Source organism: Furipterus horrens, unplaced genomic scaffold (assembly GCF_987537825.1).
Source record: "Furipterus horrens unplaced genomic scaffold, mFurHor1.1.pri manual_scaffold_8, whole genome shotgun sequence".
NCBI classification, from domain to species: domain Eukaryota; kingdom Metazoa; phylum Chordata; class Mammalia; order Chiroptera; family Furipteridae; genus Furipterus; species Furipterus horrens.
Window position 1 is genome coordinate 35,393,743 of NW_028327178.1, and position 23,693 is coordinate 35,417,435.

Sequence of the window (23,693 nt, forward strand, 5' to 3'; positions counted from 1 at the left end):
TCAGCAGCTAACAGAGTGCCTGGCACATAGTAGGTATTCAAAGCAAGTGTTAGTTAATAAAAATATATACATTTCGTTTGGGATTTAAGAATATGAACAATGTTCTCTTAATCTTTATTTAGGTCAATATTTTAAAAAGCATGATTTCAAGGACTACTAAGGGAAGGCAATATAAATGTAAAACCATAAAATATATTTTTGCATTCTACAATTTTAGAGGCATGAAAGCGTTAGCACTTTTTTTCCTGCGTGTGAGACAACATATTTTGTATTTCACTCAAGGCTCTGCCAGTAAAAAGTAATGAAATTGTACCTTTCTAATGACATCTATGCAGCAGGGGTCTATTGCCTTGTGGATGGCACCAAATTATCCAAGTGTATTAGGAGACTAGGGCTTTTCCTTTAATCCCTTCCTATTAATGAAGTGCCTCGTGCTGCTCCCAGGAGAGTGCCACTGACAGATACACAGAAAAGAGATCAGAGAGAAAAAAAACTAGAAGGACATAAATGAATTATACCCAGCCAGGAAACGATGCCAAGCATCTCTTCCCTAAGGAAAAGTACAACAAGCGCCCCCAAATTGCAAGGTGGTCCTATCCTGAAAAGGCGTATAGTTTAACAAAGAGTTCCAAGGGTAAGAGTCATTTTTTAAGTTTTCGGGGATTTCTTCATAATTCAGGGCCCAGAATTTGAATGAATGGTTTCATTGTTGAAGACGTTTTCTTCAAAGAGTTCTACATTTTTACCTAGGAGGGAAGTATTTTCTTGTTCCTAAGGAGTTGCCTAAATTTAGGATTTCTACACTTTGTTTCTGCCATATGATGCTTTTCATAAATTCTTATACTTTCTATAGTCTGACCATTTTCCTAATGCAGTTGATAGATGCTAGGTAGAGCTGCCTCTCAGTCTTGAAAATTTTACAAGATCAGAAATATTTGAATAACACAGATGATGGAATTAAGCTGTGGGATTATTAGAGGACTGATTCCAAATAGCACAAAATATTCTTCTTAGACCATGAAACCAGGCAACTCACAGGTTTAAATTCCAAAATGAACAGGAAGATACCAAAACAGAGTAGCAAATTCAAATGCTAAAATCAAATCTGGCAAGGCCCTTTGTTACAACATGTTGACATCATGCCCACTTGTGAACATTTGACAAAGAAATTATCTTTGTGACAACTGAAGATGACATTGGGAGCTCAATTGACCACCTTATGAAACAATATAAAGCCGGTGCAAATTCTCATCATAAACTCTATGTAATATGCAAATTCAGAATATTTTATACTTGAAAGTAATAGTAATTCTGTCTGTCATGATATGTTTATGGCATTAAAATTATTAGGAAGATGTGGTTACTATAACAAAACACACATTCTTTACCACAAATGTCATCTCTTTGCATTGGTATTGTAGTATTTTACAGACCACTCAAAAACAGCAGTAACTTTTGAAGCCCATAATTTTTCTGAAATGCATGTACACAGAAGACATTCAATTTAGGGCTCAAAACCTGTGGCTGCTCACTTTTGCAAATAACTATAGTTTATAAAATATATTATCCAATAAATGTTATACAACATGTGCAATGAACGTTAAGTTTAAGAGAGCTTATAGTGTTACCCATGCGTGTTAAAACCAAGAGCTAAAAAGTATGTTTAATTTATAGAACCCAGCCCTGGCTGCTAGCTCAGTGGATTGAGCACCGGCCTGCGAGCCAAGTGTCGCTGGTTCGATTCTCAGTCAGGGCACATTACTAGGTTGCACGTCAGGTCCCCAGTTGGGGGCACAAGTGAGAAGCAACCACACAGTGAAAAAAAAAAAAATTATAGAACCCACTGGAATATATTTCTAGATTCTCTTCAGGATTAATTAAATAAACAGGCAATTTATGAAAATATATAAACAATTGTTTATCACTTTTATGACCCAAATCACAATGAAATTGTAATTCATGATAAACTGGTGAGAATAAACTGAACATATGGTTATATTCACAATAATTTATTAACTGAAATGTTATTCCAGTGTTAGAGGTAATGTTAAGGAGATTTAAACTGTAATGTCTAATATTTGGAACAATCTATTAAAGTATTAGCATTGTGGTTGGTTTCCATGAATTATGTTGTATCTCATAATACTAAGCTTGTGCAAATAAACTTTTTAATGTTTTAAAAGGTAAGCATTGTGCTTGATGATGTTTGAAATTTTATTCCTAGTTTTTGCAAGTTAGATATTTGTTTTAGATTTTATTTATTTATTTGTTTGTTTGTTTGTTTATTTATTTATTTTTAGAGAAAGGGGAAATAGGGGAGAGAGAGAGAGAAAAACATGGGTCCTAACTGGGAATCAAAGCAGCAACCTTTTAGTTTACGGGCAAGCACTCAATCTTTGAGCCACACCAGCCAGGGTACAAGTTAAGCCTTAAAAGCATCCTTTAGAATGACCAAGAAGGTTTAGATATTTGAGTATAATCAACACCAAATGAAATGTTGGTGAGATCCATATAATAAAATGTATTTATGAGAACCCGCAGAGAGAATATACATGGTGGTAGGCTCTGATGTAGACAGTGAAAATTAGGTTTTCATGGGCTTAATTCTAAATGTTCACATCTATGCAAAATAGGCCATTGAATATCAGCTACCATTATAGTGGTTCTAAAAATGAAGACAAACAACTGTGACTCAAATGAGGGTGGTATTGGCAAATAGATGATTTAGCCTTAGGGCTTTTGGCAGATTCTGTCTATGCAGATGGATAATGTAGATACAATGAGTACGGCTTTACTCCCTTGGGTTCTTGATTTCATGGGTTCCTCAATTTTGATGGAGAAGGATTGAGGACAATCATTTATGTAGTATACAACCCATCAGATGAGTAATAAATTATGTCTTTGGAGCCAGGTGGATAGGAACTTCTCTTATAGCATTTGTCACATTGGAGTAAAATTATTTGTGTAGGTTTGTTTTCCCTACTAAGTTCTAAACTCCTTAAGGGCTAAGATTTTGTATTATTTATTCTGTATTCCCCAACATTAGTATGGAGCAGTAGGCTTGACATTTCACTGAATAAATGCTTGTTTCATGAATGAATAAAGAACTTAAGGACCAGCTTACAACTTGTAGAAAATGGCACAAAGTATTATAACTCAATCTAGTTTGTTATGCTGTTATATCGATGTGTGCTATATATTTGAAGTCTTATAATTCCAGTTAGGAACCTGAAATGAGCTCAAACACTAAAGAAAAATAAAAGGAAAATGCACAAAAAGAATAAAACACTAATTGGATTTCTAAAATTTATACCTAATAAGCAGGCAACAAGACATGTTTTCATTGCTATATTTATACAATGGCCAGATGTTAGATGAAATTTAGCTCAATGACTATTGCAGCAAGAAAAGTATTTTAACGAGCATCAGAAGCTAGCAATATAAATGTCAGCCTGATTTTACATAATTATCCTACTTGGAAAATGTCCAAAACAATATGCCATCCAAATTAATTCTTACTATTTTTTAGTTTTTCTATGTCTTCAATCCTTGGGCTTAAGGATACATTGAGGACCCTAAAAAGCTGAGTTGAGTTGTGCCACCTCAACATGTGCAGAAGTTTCTGGCACTGGTGTTTGCAACCTTTGTGCATAACACAGTGTTGGTACATGGCTAGTGTGCAATAAATGTAAGGTAGATGGGTGGATGAATGGATGGATGAATGGATGAAAGAAGCACTCCAGTCTGGAGTTATTAAACTATATGTGAACAGATGAAAATCATAGCCTGTATTCCTTCTTCCCTTAAAGCATTGACCAAGGATCTGGATGGTAGAGGAGAAATTCATGGATTAGAATAATTATCGATTATAAGTATGCAAAATATACTTTTGATCTTGAAGGCTCATTGTGAGGTAAGCATTACTATCCTTGTTATTTTGAAACATGAGAAAACGAAGTGTCAAGGTGGTTAAGTAAATTACCCAAAATTATGCGTAGTGGTAGAGCAAAAACTGGAACCCACATCCTAATTAATGCTAATCACCAATCACACAAAATTATCCCATTCATCTATCAACAAACTTTCCCATTAGACATATTTCCTTAAGTGACAAGAAATATATTCTAGCCATACTAGGGAAAATCCTGATTAAAACACAACAAGGAGCAATAAATTATGTACTACAGACCTGGAGTAAATATTACAGACCTTAGGAAAGGTAACAAATAGAACAGGGTTGACTGCTGCAATGACCTTATTTTAGATACTTTGGATAATTTAGAAAAGTTTTTATTGATTTGTCTAGGAAAATACTATAAAGACCACTATTAAAGAAGTATTTCATTTGGTCCTAAAAATAGAGTTATGAAGTAATTGCAAAGTTACCAATAAAGTCTTCCACATTTCAATAATGATGATAATAATAATAACTTCCAACTATTGAACACTCACTCTATACCAGATGCACACTTTACACTGTGTACTTATTTGTCATAGAAACTTTGTAAGGTAGTTACTGCTGTTATCCCCATTTATAGGTGAGGAAACTGAAGTCTAAGAAGGGTAAGTAACTTGTTCAAAATGAAAGAGTTACTAAGTGGTAAGGTAGGATTTGATCCCACATAGTCTGTCCACAGACTACTCTTAACCACTGCCTTCTATTATTTCTTACCTGTGGTTTTCTAAGCTTCCAATTGTTCTAGCTTTCATATCTGTTTTTTCCAAGCCTTTCACTTTTCATATCCAATAGAGATTGCAGTGTGTTTGAACCTCTCAGTTTTCCCGACTTAACCTCTAATTATCAGTTTGACCAGCTCTGAAGGAAGATTTCAATATTCAAGTGCAAATGCCATAACGATACATCAGCTAACCTTACAAAGTATTTTTGAAAGGAACTTTGAATAGCCAAGAAAGCTCTTCCTTTAGTGAGCCTAGTCATGACAGAAACCTCTTATACAATAAAACTTCTACTTTTTAACTCAGGTTTTCTGATTGGTCTTTAATTGATCAAATTTGACAATTTCTCTTTGCTCTTCATTGAGAAAAGTAATAAGTATTTTAATTCTTCTTTATTCATTAATCACCTAATAATATATCTACACTATATTGTTCAAGGCTCAATAAAAAATTTAATATTTATTTATTATTTATTTTGTTTAAATAAAATGATATTTTAATAAGGAAATCAGTAAAATAGTGTTTGACAATAATTAACCTAGTCTGTAATGACTTACCCTAGATGAGCCTATGAAGTGTACAGACTATATTTTTTAAAAATCAAATAAAGGTATTTTTGAGTGGGCCCAGTTATAATATTGTTAAAATGTCAACAGTTATGAGAAATAATTGAATAGAATGACCATTGCCAGTACTTCCCCTTTCCTTCAGTGATAAGAGAGAAATTTTCATTTTCAAAATAGAGCTGAACACATCTAGTACCTCCCATTTCCAAACTATAGAATCATAGACTAAGTCCCCAACTATTTTGACATAGACACTCAGAAAAGACTTTTTTGAATCTTCAAAAATATAGAGATGTACAACCAATAACTGTGATAAACTTCTTTTTTTAAATTTTGGGCCCCCAAAGGAAAAAGAAAGGGAAAGAGGAGAAGAGGGAAGGGCGGAGAGAGGGATAGAGGAAGGAAAGGAGGGCAGGTAGGTGGGAACCCCTTAGTGACAGCAAAGTGAGTGGAGAGGGGCTCCCCGTGCTCCTGCTCCCACCTAGGGATTTGCTAAGACAGCAGTTGCGCTGATGCAGAAAAGGTCCCGGTGCTAAGTCTGAGTGTCCTTGTCATCTGTAAACAGTGCCCCAAATAAAACTGGACTATGCATTGTCTTCAACAAACGTTAGTCCTCATCTCAACTTTAATTGTCAAAACATCAGGCTAAAGGGAAATAGACTCATTCCATGGAATAAAAGGACACTAAATCTTGATTTACAGCAACAAATACAGGGTGAAAACAGGATCTTCCTATTTCTCTCAAGAAGTCTAGGTTCTAAAATTTATTTCCTTAAAAAAGAAAAATTATGGGTCTAAAATTTCAGCCTATGGCCCTGAAAATGATTTGCCATATTAAACTACCCCAGGATTTCAATGTCAAAACTTATCACAAAAGACATAAGTTTTATCTTGTTTCAAAAGCCGATCTTATGGAAACAGTCACAGAACTGAAGAATGAGAGAGGTTGGAATTTCTCTAGTGACCTGCAGTAAGGAAGGGTTGAGAAAAAGTCAGCCTTTCTCAGCTGAAAAATATTCAGCCCTGTGGTGTTGGTACACTGTGGTTAAATCATTCATATTCTTTGAACTCTAATAAAAAAATTCTCATCAAACAATGATGACACTTTCATTTCATCAAAGTTTAATCACAAGAGTATTGTAATTCTAATTTTCTTCACCTCGGTTCAAATTGAAAGTAATTGTCAGACATCATTTTAACTCTAACCATTACATCCCTTCTTACATGTTCCTTCTCAATTATTATGCCCATTTTGTTCTCTAAGAGGCATGTAATTTTTTTTCTATTATTCCAACAGTTTAGAAAAACCAAGATCGCCTACTTACGAATAGTACACTTAAGGCCCATTTTAAAAAGCATTTGTGATCACTAATTAACATGAATGGAAGATGTTTCCTTGAAACACTAAGAGACACCAGGGATAATAGATTCAGACTATGGAATTGTTTGATGTTGGAAAAACACTTAATTGCTCGAATTCTTGATGGTTTCCAAAATGTTTTTATTAGCAACCCTCAGATTCATGGACTTAAAATGCACAAAGGCAGGGAGGTAAATACAAGCTTGTTTTATTTTCTTCCATTGACATTTTGGAAAAATAACTCTGCCTTAGTCATGAAGCATTCTGAGATCTGGGCTGAGAAATGGTAACAAGTTTACCCCAATTAAGAGAGAGAGAGGTGGATCCTTCCTGGAGATGGCAAGTGAGTCCTAACCACTACTTTCAAGGACATATGAAGAGCTAGCAACAAAATTGAAGAGGACTGTGTGATTGTGGATAGTATGTGTGTTGTATTTTCTGTATTTTCCACAACAGGCATGTCAGGATCAGAAGAGGAAAATGAATGATAGATTTAAAGAAACCTAAGAAGTCTGACAAAGATACGTCAGAGGGGTGCATGTTACTCAGATTCTCTATTTTATCTCTTTGTTTCTTTTCTTATCCCGACAATTGATTACAGTATGAAAATAGAAAACTTTGTTACTGGGAAGTGAGTAAGCTTTTTCAATCAGGAACTCAGATCTTTCAATTCTGGCATATGTACTGGAATTGTTCCTCACATCCTACTCTCTTTCCATTTTATCTGGTCTCCCTCCTGGAGCTCCTGTTATTCAGATATTGCACCTCTTGTACTGTATCAGATGCTTTACTCAAATGTCTAGTTATCCTTGACTGTCTCCTCACATTCAAGTGTGGGAAACAAATTTTCCTAACACAAGTGTGGGACTTCTCAACTGTGACCTTCATTGTAGGGTGATCTGACTGGGCAGTTTAGGTGAGGAAGCCTTGATATCACAATCTCCAGGCCTTTGTTCTTAGACGGGTCACATTCCCCAGAGAAAGCTCTTCAGTCCCTTACATGGATGGTGAAGGGCTGGCTGTTCAGTGTCTGGAAGCTGAATGTGAGAAGACTAAGGGAATGGTCTCAACATCCAGTATTGTGTACATTCCCTGAAGCCCCTGTTTTCGGTATAGAAAATGAATATTCTCCATCCTCAACTGAGCCCAGTTTCTCCCTCTAGAAAAAAATCAATCATTCTCTTGCCTGGGTTGTTGGTTGTTGAGTTGACAATCTGGTTATCTAACTACTTGAAACACTAACTTTCAATTAATTCTGCTCATTTTAGCCTAACTTCTACAAGTTCCAGGTGGTACCCATTTCTGAGCTGTGGATTCTGAGTAAATTGAGTTAGACTTCACCTTTCTTTACTTTAGCTTAACCTTCAGTTCTTTGCCACTCATCCATCTGCTTCCCATGTTTCAAAATGCTCTAGTTATTGCCTCGTTCTCTGTTTTTACTATCCTTTGAGGCTTATAACTTAAAAAATAATAATTTTAGAATTGTTTTATGTGAACCTTGGGAAAGAGTTAGAGTGTTTAATCTGCTTTCTTTACCTACAAATTTTCTGTTTTCTTCTGTTCTCTGTTCAACATTACTTTCTCTGAACTGCCTGGAGCCCACATTAGGTGCCTCTGCCACGTCTCCCCTCTACACATTCTGTGCTCCTCCCGTCAGATCTGTGGATGTGGGTGTAGATGGGACCAAAACACAAATTTATTTTTATCTCTTTCTGTCCCTTTAAACTTCTATTCAATGTCAATAATCCTCCCCCATGCCTGAAAGGAAAGGTGGCAGATCCCTGTGATTCTCTGCTTACATAAAAAGACAGTTCTGTGATCATTTTAATTCACAAAGCCAGATACACTAACTGGAATGTTTCTTGACAAAAATATTAAGCAATTCCTCAACCTTCAAAGTTAAGAATGCTCGCTCTGCCCCTTGCTAAGGCCTGCAGTGGGCAGCTGCCTGACTTGCAGGAAGGAGATGTGACCAGCTCCTGCTCCCCCACTCCCTGATCCCTCCTCTCCCTTTTGAACAGTGGCTCATTCAGCTGTGGTCAGAGGGGAAAGAAAACAGAGTTACCAGATTTAACAAATAAAAATAGTGGTTGGGTAGCTTTGAGCGCACTGGTCTGGCAAATGATAGTGCTGACTCTTTGCCCCATAGGTTGTATTTGTTCTGTTTTGTTTTGTAATTCTTTGGGATTCCCATCCCTAGGGACTCCTCACCTGTGAGACTCAGGATGAGCTGAAGGGGTTACATTCCCTTTCCCAGGCCTGCTATCTGGCTCTGCCCTTGGCTCACAGCAGGCATTAAGAGGGTTTCCCTTTCTCCCATGAGAAACATACATCTCTTTCGACAAACTCAGAACATGGTGGCTGATCATGGAGCAGCAAAGCAGCTCATCATCCTTGATGTCACCCTCGAGGATTCCCAAGTAAGAATTAGAATTAGACCATGTCCAAGGTGACTCCTCCACCCTAGTCCTAAAATACACAGCAACTCTCTAAGTGATCATATTAAAAGCTTGAGGTAAAGTGTGTGCTATTCCCATCCCATCTTACCCTTGGGTGTAAAAAATGGGGGGTCTATGACACCATTTCCTCCCAGGAAATCCTTCTCATATCCTGTCTGCTCTACAGACTCATACGGCCTTCATCTGGAGGAGGGTTCCAAAATTTAAGGAACTAGTTCTACTATATACTTCATAATTATGTGTCAGAGAGAATCTGTTCCATATTGACTTTGATATTTTGTGTCTATTATAGCACGTCTTAGTAGAAACAGAGGCAAGAAGAGTTCATTTTCAAAGTTCTTTTTCACTTGATTGTCTCCACCTACCACCTCATTCATAAAACTCATTGAGGATAAGGAGTCATTGGAGCATCTTCAGAACCTGGCACACACATGGCACACAGACTTCAATCTGTACATATTTATTGGTTGATGACTAAATGACTGAATGAATAAATTGCCATTACTGGTTTTCTACAATGGGTTATTACACAACAAATGGCCTTCAATTATTTGTTTTTTCTCTGCCAGTACAGGTACAAGTTTTACTTTGAATTTGCAGGTGTAAATTAAACAGAAAGAAGTGAAAGTCTTGAAACAAGTTACCAGTGACTTCAAAAGATTTTATAGTGAGATCAATATCCTCCTATTTCAAGTGGTTTAGGGGTTGTCTTTGATAAGGAGTCAAATGAAATAACCAATTGGAGAGATGATATAACCATAATTCTTTGAAAATACAATAGTTTTCTCTCATTTCTATAAAGAAATTGAAACTAGATTAACAGAAAATTAAGTTGGTCGGACCTCCTTTTATTGTTCAAACCAAGTAAAATATGAAGCGTAAACAAATTATACCCTATTCTCAAGATGTACGATTCTATGATATGAACAGTGGAAAATAATTTGAACTTTTCAAATACTTGCAACAATAGTTTTGTAATTTCTAGTTTTAAGCATTTGGAACATATTATATTAGAATTTTTGTACTGAATCATTCTCACATTAATACTGCATTTTATTTTAGTTATTCAAAAAATAGAGTAGAGGAGTTTATACTGGGTTATAGAGAAAATTTCAGATCACATGAAATTTACTTGATACATCACCTAAAATGTGCTCTCTTTCTAACCTATTATTATGGAATTTATGAATTTAAAATATGTAACCCCACACACTTCCCAAAAGAATTTGAGGTCCATTTCAATTTTTAATTGGGGTACTAACATTGGTTAATAACATTATATAAATTTCAGATATAAAGCACTATAAATATTCAATAATAGGGAAAGGGGTCAAATATATGGTAACGAATGGAAACTAGACTTCTGGTGATGAGCACACATAGATTTCAGTTTTTTAAAAAACATATTTAGGCCCTGGCTGGTGTGGCTCAGTGGATTGAGTGCCAGCCTGCGAACTGAAGGCTGTCAGTTCGATTCCCAGTCAGGGCACATGGCTGGGTTGGGGGTCCCCAGCTGGGAGTGTGAGAGAGGCGACCAGATCGATGTTTCCCTCACACATCAATGTTTCTCTTCCTCTCTTTCTCCCTCCCTTCCCCTCTCTCTAAAAAAAAAATAAATAAAACCTTTTAAAAAACATGTTCAGGTACACAAGATAAATATAAGAAATAACAAAGGCTTTTGATAGAATAATGCTTATGTATATCAAGCCAGAAATGAGGTCTTTTCTGCCCTTAAGCACTAAGTTTAACTCCAAAATTTCTGACATCAAGTCAAAAGAGGAAATGTAGTGGCCTATATTAAATCTGCCATGACTTAAAAGGAAAATTAACAGTTCTCCAACAATTATTATTTTAGTTTTTGTACTGATTCTAAGAATAATTTACTCTATGAGTCCTTATAAAATAATAGCTAATATACAGTGAATGTCTATTATGGGCCAGGCATTGTTCTAAACTCTTTATATGCATCAATAATTTAATCATCATAATAGCACAACATGATAGTTTGTTATCCCCGCTTTACAGGTTAGAAAATAAAGGCACAGAGGGATAAGTTGCCCATGGTTATAGCTAGAAAGAAGCAGCCATAATCCAGATGCCCAAAGTTCCTGCTCCTGACTTCCAGACTGAATAAAATCTTCATCAGTGGCTCCACAGCTGATCCCAAAGGTCTCCACTTCTTAAATCAACACTCAGTCGAGGCTAGGGGCATAATATTGAACTTAGTAAAAGCATGTGCACTATAAAAAACTTAGCTAATAGAACTACTGAAACCTAGCTAAAGACACACAAATTATTCATTACTCAGTATATTATAGAAGTAGAGAACAGCAAACCTACAAGAATAATTATAACTCAAATTAATAAATGCTAATTATACACCAGCCATTGAGCCAAATAGATTAGATGCATTATATAATGCAGTTCACAATTAGTCTGACAAAGGTGTTTATTTACCTATTCACTCAAAAATGTTGATCTTATAGTGCTGACACCACTCTAAACAATGAGCCACATTGGTGAACAGAAGGGTGTAGTGCTGGGAGCTTATATGAATTTAAATCATCAGAAATAAATACAAAACTATAAACAGAAATGTGGTAAAGAAAGATACATCATATTATGTATGACATCTTATACAAGGAGATTGGACAATCTGGGAGAGCTTCCTTGTGGAAGTGGCATATGAAATGAAATCTGAAGGTTGTTCCAGAGTTAATTAGGGGAGGAGGAAAAGGTTACATTAGGGACATGAGAAAGCATGGAAAACCCAGTGAGGGCAAGAGCAAGAGAACAAGAGAGAGAGACTGACAGACAGAGACAGAGAGATTAAATTGTCCAACATCAAGAACTACTGAGGGAGAGAGCCTGGATTCAAATCCAGGTGACTGTCACATCTGTGTTCATGCTGTTAACCCCTGTATTACAATGTTTCCAACACCCAAGTATATCTCTCTTAGATACATTTTAAGAGCTAAAATAACAATCAGCTCAAAACTGAGTTCTTGAAGAGCACCTGGAGTGCAAACTGTAGGGGTTCTGTAGATATTTGTTAAAGATCTCTCTAGCATTATTTCTTCATTTAATTGTCACAAATTTAACAATTTGCATTGGCACTAGAATAAAAAAGGAACACAATTATGTATATAATATATATGCAGCTGTTTAATATATGTGTCTGTTAAACAACTGCACCCAGCATTCCGCACTATGAATACAGGTGCCACAGTGAGGTGAAATCCTCTCATCCTCTCAGATTTCCTCTGTGAGCTTCTCCAGCAAGAACCTCTCCTGGTGGGAGCCAGGGCTCTGGAGTCTCCAGACACGGATTTGGCAATGTGTTCCCTAAGTATAAGCGTTATTTCCCAAACATGCATGCTCCTTCCCACCTCAGTGCCCAAGTGCAGGTCTTTGTGCCCCGTTCCTTGGCCGCCCCTCCCCCACCCTTTGGCCAAGCAGATTCCTGAGGTTCCTTCTACTCTTAGAACTGCTTCTCCTCAGCACATCCACCCTGCTCCCTCATCAGGCTGCAGAAAATGTCTGGGTTACACCTGTGTCATCCCCCCCCCACTAGACCTTCAGCTCCTCTGGGCACTAACAATGCCCAGATGTGTGTCTTCCTAATGTCCAGCAGATGGTAGGTCTTCCATACATTTGTGTGAATTGGTGAATGAAATGTATTTATATTCATAAACTGTGTATCCAGGGGTTTCTCATCTTCACATGGGCCAGGGAGACTCTGCCTGCACCAAGCATATTACAATGTGCTTCCCTTTTCCATCCAGAAAAGACTCCAGTGTGTAGAGAAATTGTCTGTCCATTACAAGCCTCTAGTCAGAAGATTCACCATCCAAACCCCATACTCTTATGAGCATCTGAGAGACCATACCCCCTGGTGGGCTCCCTGTGTTGGGGCCTGCACACACCCAAGACCCCACCTCATCCCAGTATGTGAGGCACAGGCACCAGAAATGGCCAACAACTGCCTGGGACCCAGGCCCAGAAATTTTGGAGCTTGTGACAAGGATTTTACACTTGAGGAGATCCCTATCCATATCCTCCAGAAGTAAAGATTAAAAAAATAAAAAATAAAAAAAGACCAAAGTTTAAGTCATCTGGTTGCCAACACAGAAAAAAGGGGGAGGGGAATAACCTTAATAAGCACCTTCATTCCTTCCCCTCACTACTGGCCAGGCCCTGGAGAGAAGAGTCCAATCTTAGCAGTCGAGGACAGAGATGGTGAGGACTGAATCCTGAAGGTACAGAAAGTGTTGCAGAAAATCTTAGCTGGGAATGATGTTTGCTTTCAATTTACCCTCAAATGCTGCTGCTGCTGACTTAAAATCAAAAAGCTAAAATACAAGTCCTCAGACTCCAAGATGCTTTGAAATTTATCCTCATGCAGAAGATACCCCTCCTGGCTGGGCTGCAGGGGGCTTGGCATCACAGAGAGAAGGGGAAAGATTGTGCTGGCACACATGGCTCCCTGCCCAATGTCCGGGATAGAAGAAACGACTGAGATCTACAAGCTAGGTCTGTCCTTCCCACATGGTGCATTGACCAACAAAATATTGTCTTGCACAGTTTATCTTTTATTAGCTGTCAACATTGAAATTTGGGGAAATTTTATAAACTTCTCCTTAAAAGTTGGAAGAGAAGGCCACTAGACCCATCCTCACAAGCAGCCATGGACTGGAGCTAAGTAGTTTATGCTTCCATTGGATGAACTGTCTGTCTCTGGACAGGCAGGCTCTCCCCACTCCATACTGTCTCTGCCACCAGATCCCCTTGACTTACCATGCAGGTTACCTCCCAGATTCCTGGAGGCATGGGGGATTGCCTTTCCCATGACTAGGAGACAGTGAGGCAAGACTTTGGGCATTGAGTTAGATCAAGCTCTAGTGCCACCAAAAAACCTAAATTAATACATGTTGGGTTTTGTCTTTACCCCTATGTGGGAAAGAGCATGTGTAATTGATTTGCAGGTGCTGCAAATATACCTAAGGGCAAAATTAAACCAAGTGGAGAAAACTGAATTTCTTGCAAGGAGGACTGCCCAAAATGAGTCAAAGAGAAGAAACTCCTAAATATGCCAGAAGGAGAGATAACAGGCAGAGAAGAATAAGGGGGTAGACCTGGCAGTCGGATGGTGGGAGGCTGTTACCCTAGGATAATGACTCCTTGTGATCCCCCAAATCCTCCAAGTCTCCCTGTGAAAGAGAAAGGAAGTAGAAAATGAAGGAGGGAAAAAGACAGAAGGAAGAGTGAAGGATGGGCGAAGGCAGGGAAGAAAGGAGGGACAGAGGACAGGAGGGCAAGAAGGTAAGCAAGCTTGATTTGAGTTTCTTCTATAAACGGGTGAGGACACAGAATTCTGCATCCACAGTTTCACCAGCAGGAGTAACCGGCATCGTCACAGGGACCCAGAGGTAGAAAGGCACAAAAAAGACAGCTATCGGGACATATAGAACTTAAATTAGGGTTCTGAATTTTCACAATACAGAAGATAGGGGGCGGGGTCAAGCAAAGTTTAAACAGATCTCAAGGATATGGGGTATCCCAGCCAACATGAACTTACATGTCCCCTCCCAAGGAAGCCTGTTCTCCCTCAGCCTCATGGAGGGTTACAGGATTGGCTACAGATATGATAAAACCAGAAGATCACTTTCTATTAAAACTTACTCTCTAAACAGCTAGTTTCCAACATTTGATGAAAACTTCCTTTAGTAATATTAAAAAGCTTTACATGGTTAGTTCCTCCCTCCTTCACCAGTGTGTGCACATGCATGCACACACATGCACAGACACACATTCTTTCTCTAAAAACAGATCAACAGCAGTAACAACTGCATATACCTTTGTATTGTGACAAACTTATTCACATATATTCTGGAAGGATTACAGTGACTGGTGGGGAAATAAAAGAGGAAAGGAAAAAAAAGAAACCTGATGTAGGATAATTGCACTACTGGTAATCTCTTGGGATTTACATTCTAATGTTTTTCACTCTTCAACTGTTTTGAGAAGACATTCCCCAGAGGCCAGGTGTTAAGGATCAGGATGTGACTACAGACAGTCAAAATGATGTTGATGACAATAAGCCACAATAGTAATCAGAAGAAATAACTGTGATGATAGTAATAATCCTGGAGGTGCCCTCAGAGCAAAATGTTGCCATGGAAACTACAGAAATGGGGTGGGGGTAGAAAACCTTTTACAATGGAGTGCCTAGTTCCTGCAACTTCTGAGAATGAGTTTAAGTATTGTATCCTAAAGAAAGTTCAGATAAATACCAATCTTTTGTGATTATATATGACAGAGTTAAGGACAAAATGACTCACCGAGATCCGGAAGGACATGCTGGGTGATGTTTGCCTTCAGGTGCTGCCTCGGGGAAACAGCTGCACAGAGTCTTTACAGAGAGAATCCAGGCCAGCTGCACAATAAGGGCCATAGATACACAACGAAATGAAAATGCTCCGAGTGTGGCGTTTCTTTTCCATCTTCACAGCTCTCCAGACAGTTCAGGTGTAACAGTGGTACATGTTGCTCTACAAGGCACAAGAGAGAAACTTTCTGAGTCCCAGAGTTGAAGTGTGAATGGATATAAAAATCTCCCCAGCTATTTCTAAGAACATAAAGGGAATATTGGTGCTGAAATAGGTCAGAAAACCCATCTGGATCACTTTTGAGCTTGGCAATTCTATCTAAGGGGTATTTTTTTGTTTGTTTAAAAACATTCATCACAATGTCATACAATCATACATGAAATCATTCTTCATGTTAGGCCACACCCTGACAAACACTTGCGAAGAAAATTGTCTTCATGGGGGATAGCCAGCCTGTGCAGACCTGGGCTGTGAGACCACTTCAGAAAGCTAGCTCATAGAGAAACTGGGCCACAGAAGGATGAGCAATCCCTGCCAGCCCTGGAGCACACTGCAGGAGGACCAAGGAGAACCTCACCAGTGTGGTGGCTTCACTAAGCATGGCTCTCCATATGCTCCCAGGTGTGGGCGGCTGCAATGACCAGTGAGCTGACAGTCATTTCACAGGTAAGAACAGCCTTCCCTTCTCATGAGTTTATACTTTATATTATTACATAATTATAGAACATTCTCCATCTTCCTTTTTCTTATGTTGACCTAAACATACTGTGATAATAGAGGTAGGATAGCTATTCAGCAGCAGGGAACATATCGATCAAGTAAGAATACAACAATTTAAAACATTTTAGGGATTAGGCAAAAAGTTAAAAAATAAAATCCTCATAGACAGACAACACTGTGATGATTACCAGAGGGAAAGGAGGATGGGGGGAGGTAAGAGAGGATAAAGGGGGGATAAATGGTAACAGAAGGAAACTTGACTTGCAGTGGTGAATACACAATACAACATACAGATGATACATTACATAGTCGTACTCCTGAAACCTATATAATTTTATTACCCGATGTCACCCCAATAAATTCAGTAAAAAATAAATAAATAAAATGTTCACCTTTTCATATTGCGCTCTTTTCCAGAAATTGAAGAGGTTAGGTGAATATTACGTGCTTACATTTCTCTAAAATCTTCTCAGTGATACACTGAGGGAGCCATAAATGTCTCCTAGTTCAGTCCACCATTTTGGAAGCCAGATAGAGCTGTATTTAAGTGTGCCCTTCACCAGCTGTGGGACCTTTACCTTTCTAAACCTCATTTTTGTCCTTCATGGAACAAAGATAATGAAATCACTAAAGATATTGAGACAATTAAAGGAAACATAAATGTGTCATGACTAGTCCATAGTGAGTGCTCAGTGTTCTCACTGGGGGTGACAAGTGGACATCTGGTAAGTTTTGCTGCTGCAGGTCATTGTAAGACATTCCTTCGCTCTAATGAAAACAATGGTAAGTTGGCATCACTTTATAGCTTTGTGCTAAAGATTCCTTTTCTAACCAAGAGGAGGCACATCCATTACAGCCAGACCAGCTCCAGGGCCGGCAGGTGGAGAAAGCAGGTTGCATTCCTGGTGCCAGCCCGGAGGGAAGAGGAAGGGTCTTCTACTCTTCCCACAGTAACCCCCATAAATCTCCCCAGAGTCACCAGCACTTCAAAAGATGCCCCAAAAGTAAGGAAGGAAGAAAACCTCTAAGGACAAAAAGCTATTCTCATGGCTACCACACCGAGGCATCTGACAACAAAGAATATCCATCACTCCAATCTGAAAATATTCTTAACTCAGACCCGGCACCAGGTTGCTTCTGAAGTCCCACAAAATAACCTCGTCCTCTGAGCACCTTCCCAGTGTTAAATTAGAATTCTGCAAACAATCTGGAAAACAGGCCTCAGCCCTCCTCATCCCACCAAGTTGCAAGAGGAACCCCTAATGTAGAATAAAACACATATTCGCTATCAAAGTTTTTATTTCTCAAGTCACTTTGATTTCATTAACTGAAATCATTCAGAGGACATTTTATACGCTGATATCTCAAACAAACAGGCTAGCATGAAGCAGGAGTGATTTGAATTCTATGTTTCCCTTGAAACAAGCTTTGTAGTAAAGGTTGTGATGCCGAGGAAAGATAAAAGAGAGCAGAGCTGCAGATGGAGTTCAGAATGACTTAAGAATCAAATATAATCATCAGATGTTAGGAGTTTAGCCAGATGAGCACACAGCACCACCTCAGTCCTCCCTTCTCTCATTAAGATTTCTTTTTCGTATACTCTGAAGGCTGATGTCAAGGGGTGAACAAGCACCAGGGGGCCCCCGGGGAAGGTTCAGAGGGCTCCCAGTCAAGGTTAGTGCTTTCATTAGGCAGAACAGGCGGTAGCCTAGAGCTGTGAAATATTAGGAGCAATGAAAATACATAGTGACTGGGTATTCTGTGACTGACTGCCGGCTTGCAGGCACCAACCTTTTTCAGTCCACCTGGGGCAATAAAAGTCTTCATCTCCACCACTCAATTCAATCAGAGACATACACTATTGATTTCCAACGTTAAATTACACAGAGGGTTTTTTAACTTTTGTTGTTGAATACAGATATTTTTCATTGTTTATAATGCTTGTGTCTTTTAGGAAAAAAAGAAAGAAAAAGCTAGAAGAAATTGGATACACCTGCTTGAGAAACCTTGAACTCAGACGTATTTTAATACATAGGTTGTATTAATTTAGCCTGAATAAAGACTTGCTGACTCCCAAAGACAAGACCAGATTTTAAAAGTCTCTCTGTTGCAATTATTTAAAGACAGGAGGCATTATCTAAGGACTGTCATTCTAAATGTTGATGCAATCAAATATGGAAGAGTTGCTCACTGAACTACAAGAACCTACACACTTGATGACAATGATTCAAAACCCTTTTCTTAACCAGATTCCATGCAACCAGGATGTAAATGTACTATTTGGTGCCCGGGGAATGCCAATTCTTATGACTAGCAGACCACTCATTAGTGCACCCAAACAATTGTGCCCAGGCCCCTGAGCTGGATTATTAGCCAGAGGCTGAAGTTCCTGTTCCTAATCCAGTGATGCTAATTATCTTTGTTACTTTAATTACATGATTCAATTATTATTAAAATGAATTAATATGAATACAAAGAGAAAAATATCTGTCTCTACACAAACCACATTAAATGTGTTAAAAAAGACACAATAAAAGCATGTTTTCTTATGAAGTGTGAGCAAGACTGCTATAAAGGATTGAGGGGGATATCACAAAATTTAGAACAGTGATCTCTGGTTGCCTTATAAGTTTCTATAATTCTCCCTTCAGTTAAGAAGCTGAAGCTGAACATTGTAAAGATGCTGTATGGGTACCACTTGTGGTAAGAGCCAATGAACACCATTAATCAGCAGGTCTGAGCTCAAAGACAAGCTTTTTTCTTTTTTTTTCTTTTTATCCTCCTTGAGAATATATCTGTTGATTTTAGAGAGAGGGGAAGGGGAAGAGAGAGAGAGAAACATCAATGAGAGAGAAACTTCAGTTGCCTACCACACACACCCCCACCAGGAATCAAACCCTCAACCTAGGTAGGTGCCCTGACCAGAAATTGAACCCAAAACCTTTTGGTGTATAAGACAATGCTCCCATCCACTGAGCCACCCAGTCAGGACAATGATGAAATCTTGATCTACCTCATAAGGCTGGTGAATTAGTGCATAATTTTGCATTTCAAATTTAAATAAACCTATAAGATGTGTATAAGCTATTTTTACGATCCTCTTTTTAAACTGATTTTTTATTCAGCAATCAACTAAGGGTCCGATTTTGGTCAAAGAAGAGGAATGATATTATATTACATATGAAAATGGTACTTTGGCGATATATTGAGGTAATTTTCCTTTCCTTTAGGTCAGGGGCACACTCACTTTGAAAGAGAAACACTGTGTATATCCTTGCTTAGTGATCTTGCCAATAGGATGACATTAACATCTATTTCCAGCTCAGAGGGCATACAATTCCCTTCTCTGCTAAGAGTTACTGTTTTTGTGTTTCTCCCAAAAGACACTATAAAAGATGGAATATTGTCTTTTAATCTTGGAGCCATAAAAGAAATATTGAGGGATGGGGGCTTGAACACTCCCAGATGAGACATCTCAAGTTGAGAAGTTATAGAGCATATGATTTTTCATGTGTGAGGCTTCATCTTGCATGACAAAGGGATGTCTCAGGCAGGATCAAAAACACTGATTGTTGCTTTGGGTTAATCTATTATATCTTTGATTCTGGGAGACAAAACATGGCAACATGCTCCACTCTTTATCTTCATCCAGGAAAGCTATGACTATTTCTCTGTAGACAATCAGAGACTGTCAGGATATGGTTCTGAAGATGTCTGGCTGTCACAATGAAAAATGTCCCAGCTGCAAATTAATTTCCAAATTGCCAGTTCTAATGGGCCACCTTTAATGATTAAACAACTGAACCAAATCTTGTTATGCTGTAGTTAAGGTGACTGGAACACGTCAGTCCTAGGTGATCCAATCCGTTTACTCACCAAAGAAAACGTTGATTTTTTTAGTAACATACCAGAAAAAATAATGTAAATAACATCATTTTGTAACTTTTCCTAATAAATGGAATAAAGTTCTATTATGGTGCAGTTTAATATATTCAGATTCAGAAATAGCCAGGAAATATTCATGCCCCTGCAAACACCTGCTAAACTGTGAATTCTAAAAAAAAGCCCTATTTCTCTGCCTCCTCTCAAGATGCACCCTCCTGTTTTAGCCCTAACATTCCCCTCATTCTATTTAATCAGCAATAATTAGTGCAACCATTTTTCTTAAATTTACAGTCTTAGTCAAACTACTCTCCCTGTAAATTCTAAGAAAGACCCACCCTGAAAGGTGAGCCATGTTGAAGCTACATGTGGTCCTTCACAGGATCCTGCCACCAGACACAGTAATCTTTGCTTTTGCAGAGTTCTAAGAAGAAATCTTAAAAAACATGCTTGTACTATGGCTCACTGCTGAGAGCCGGTAACTCCCTGGGGTTCTACCAATCCTTACTTCCCGAAAAGGAGGTAGTAGAGAAATAGCATATTAACCACCTGTTAGTTTATGTTTTAAACTCAGAATTTTCCAGGAAAAAAATGTCATTCCAATGGGAGCATTCTAAAGGGAAATCTGAAAGATAAAGTTGTGGTTTCAAAGTGGAGGAAAGAGAAAGGAGGAAGGACAGGAAGGAGAAAGAAAGGGGGGGAGGAGAATGGGAGAGATGGAGAGAGGGAGAAAGGAGCACGTATCCTATAAAGAAATTAAATAACCAAAAATTAAAAACCAAAAAAATGTGAATAAAAAAGGAGGGGGCCACTAACTAAATAACTAGCTCTCTTGAGGTGATGACTATTATAACACTTTCAGAGAAAACTCTGAGTGCAGGAAGATGAAAAATAGTGGGGAGTTCTGGACTCTCTCCTTACCACCACCGCACTTTATTGACAGGAGGTTTTTATTTATAAGGCATTTTTTAAAGATTTTACTTATTCACTTTTAGAGAGAGGGGAAGGAAGGGAGAAAGAGAGAGAGAAACATCAGTGTAGTGACAGATACATCAAACAGTTGCCTCTCACACACCCACAGCTGGGGACCTGGCCCACAACCCAGGCATGTGCCCAGACTGGGAATCGAACAAGCAAGACCTTCAGGTTCGCAGGCCAGCACTCAATCCACTGAGCCACACCAGCCACGGCTCACAGGAGGTTATTAAATATGAATTCAATTAAAGTCAAGAGCAGGGGTACCTCCAAATTACCGGAAGCACTAGTCATCCTCTGATTCCTGCATAAAACCCCAAAAGGTGATCTACAATGCACTATTGATAAAGGCTTATATGTTAGGTACCATGGCACACAATGTTTCTCAGCTGCAGCATCACCAATTTAAAACAGTTCACAGATGCAAATATATCTGCATTTGGATGTTAATTGGAGAAGCACTTATAATAGCAAAGAAAGGAAATACTACAACAATGACCAATAGAAAAATGGTGAAAGAAACATTGACACAGCTATGCAATGGAATACTATACAGCCAGTTTTTGGTTTTAAAAAAAGAAAGAAAAGAAAAATATTGTGTGTGTTACAAATGCAGGAAAGCGAGACAAAGAGATTTATCCATGAAATGTAACAAAATAGGAAAGAGTTGAAGAGGTACGCATCATACTTAACAATGACTACTCTTGATAGAGAATGAAATCAGAAGGGACAAGGGATACGTTTTAATTCTTATTTATATAATTCAAACTGCGTAGAATTTTATATGTTCCTCTTTGTGACACATGGGTATTTTTTTCTCAGATATAAACATGTAGGTAGCTTGTGACAAGAGTCCCGGGCACACTCTGTGTAGGCACACTTCTGGCATCTCGTAAGTTTCTAGGATGGCACTTGAAGAACCCTAGACACAATAGGGGGTCCCTTTATAGAGTTAGCAAGCCTCAGCAGAAGGCAACACAAGAATTTGTGGGCATACCTAATCACCCAAGGTCTCCAAGAGGAAAAGCTGCCGACAACAATTCCTGGAGTCTGTGGCCATGACAGGCTAGCATGTGACTGTCAGAACTGAGAGCTAGAATATCAAAGATCGCATTTCCTTTCCAAGAATAAACTACATGAAGGAGTTTTTAGAGCCTAGCCTCAAAATATCTTGGAAAGATGAATTGCTTATTTAAATTAAAATTTATGGATTTCATAGGTAAAATAGAATGTTCTCCAAGTTATGTAAAAAGAATATACATAACTTTTTACCTTGCTCCAAAATCATTTAAGATGATTAAAAGTATTATGGCATATGTACTTACATGTCATAGCAAAATCTTTAGTCTTCAATTAAAAAGTCATTTTGTTACAGAGTGGGGGTCTCCAAAAATCCCCAGAGTCTGAGGATTTGGGAATGGGGAAAAGGGAACAGCTTTTAAGATGCCTTTGCATGACTATGGCTAGTAGCTAGTGTCTTAGTTATGCAAATGGCTTTGGTTCTTTCAAGGCCCCAAGAAGATGGGAGGGGTTTTTACCATGGAATGGTGCAGAACGAGCATACAAAGCCTGCGCAAGGTTCTGTGAGTGGTCAGAACTGGTTACCACACCCACTGCATCAGAGGACGCAGTCGGGGATTTAAAAATAGGCAGCAACCATTTTAGAGGGAAGAGGAGAGGAGACCCATACAGTCTGCAAGGAGGGCAGAGAAAGAACTCCATGCGGCTTTGAAAGGGAGAGAGAAACTCCATGGAGCTTCGAAAGGGCAAAGTGAGAACCATGCGTGATCCAGTGCAACATGGCACATGTTTTCCTAGACTATTATGTGGAGCATTATGACATCGTACCCCAGATCCTGAAGGGGACAGCTGACAGATAAGGGATGGGGAACTTCTGGGTATGTTTTTGGCTTCTAGCCTTTTGGGGAGCAAGGGAAGTGCTGGGTCCCGTGGGAGAACAGGGCTCTGAGCTGAAGTGTTCACTGCCCTCCCCAGGTTGGAATACTGTAAATAAAGACCTGTTTTCCTCAGCACTAGTTGTTGGGTTTTACACCAAGGCACCACGTGAAAGAACCCTTTTCGCTCTGTAACAGTTTTGGCGACCCCAAATGGGACTAATGGAACCTGCAGCCAGGTTCCCTCTGTAACAATTTGGAAAGAAGGTGAGTTTGAGAACATATTCTTAATATAAATTGCTGTTGTTGCCATTGTTTCAATCTGCTGTTAACAAGGTAATTTCTATAATTACCACTGAAATACAGTGTAATTATGTGTCATATTTATCAATAGTCATGTCTGTTGTCTCACAGAAAAAATCTACCTTTTTTCATAAATCAATTCTGAGGTAATTTCTATGTTATCAAAACTCTACTACATTAGTTAATTTCTCCTGTATACAGTACTACACTTATTCATTCAACAATTTTTTTTTTGAAGACTTACTACTGTGTTGCAGGAACTGGGACATGTGAAAATTCTTCGTAAAGCGGGAAATTATTAAACTATCAATGGCTGTTTTCATTCTGAGCAACCATTTGAAGTCTGCTGCCTCCTTATAGCAGCTATTGGCTACTCTTGAGGGAGGAAAGAATAAAATCTGATAAGTTTCACAGAGACGATAGTGAAATCTCAGCTACTTCACCTTTTTTTCGGATTATCATATAAG

General features: G+C 38.5%; 1 long non-coding RNA gene across 1 annotated transcript in view; it reads right to left on the bottom strand.

The window, feature by feature from the left end:
- Nucleotides 1-23,693, bottom strand: part of LOC150002721 (uncharacterized) — a 254,741-nt gene that overhangs the window by 71,776 nt on the left and 159,272 nt on the right. The window contains exon 3 of the long non-coding RNA XR_016512724.1: nucleotides 15,404-15,613. This is a non-coding gene — a long non-coding RNA (uncharacterized LOC150002721). The remainder of the gene's footprint in view (nucleotides 1-15,403; nucleotides 15,614-23,693) is intronic.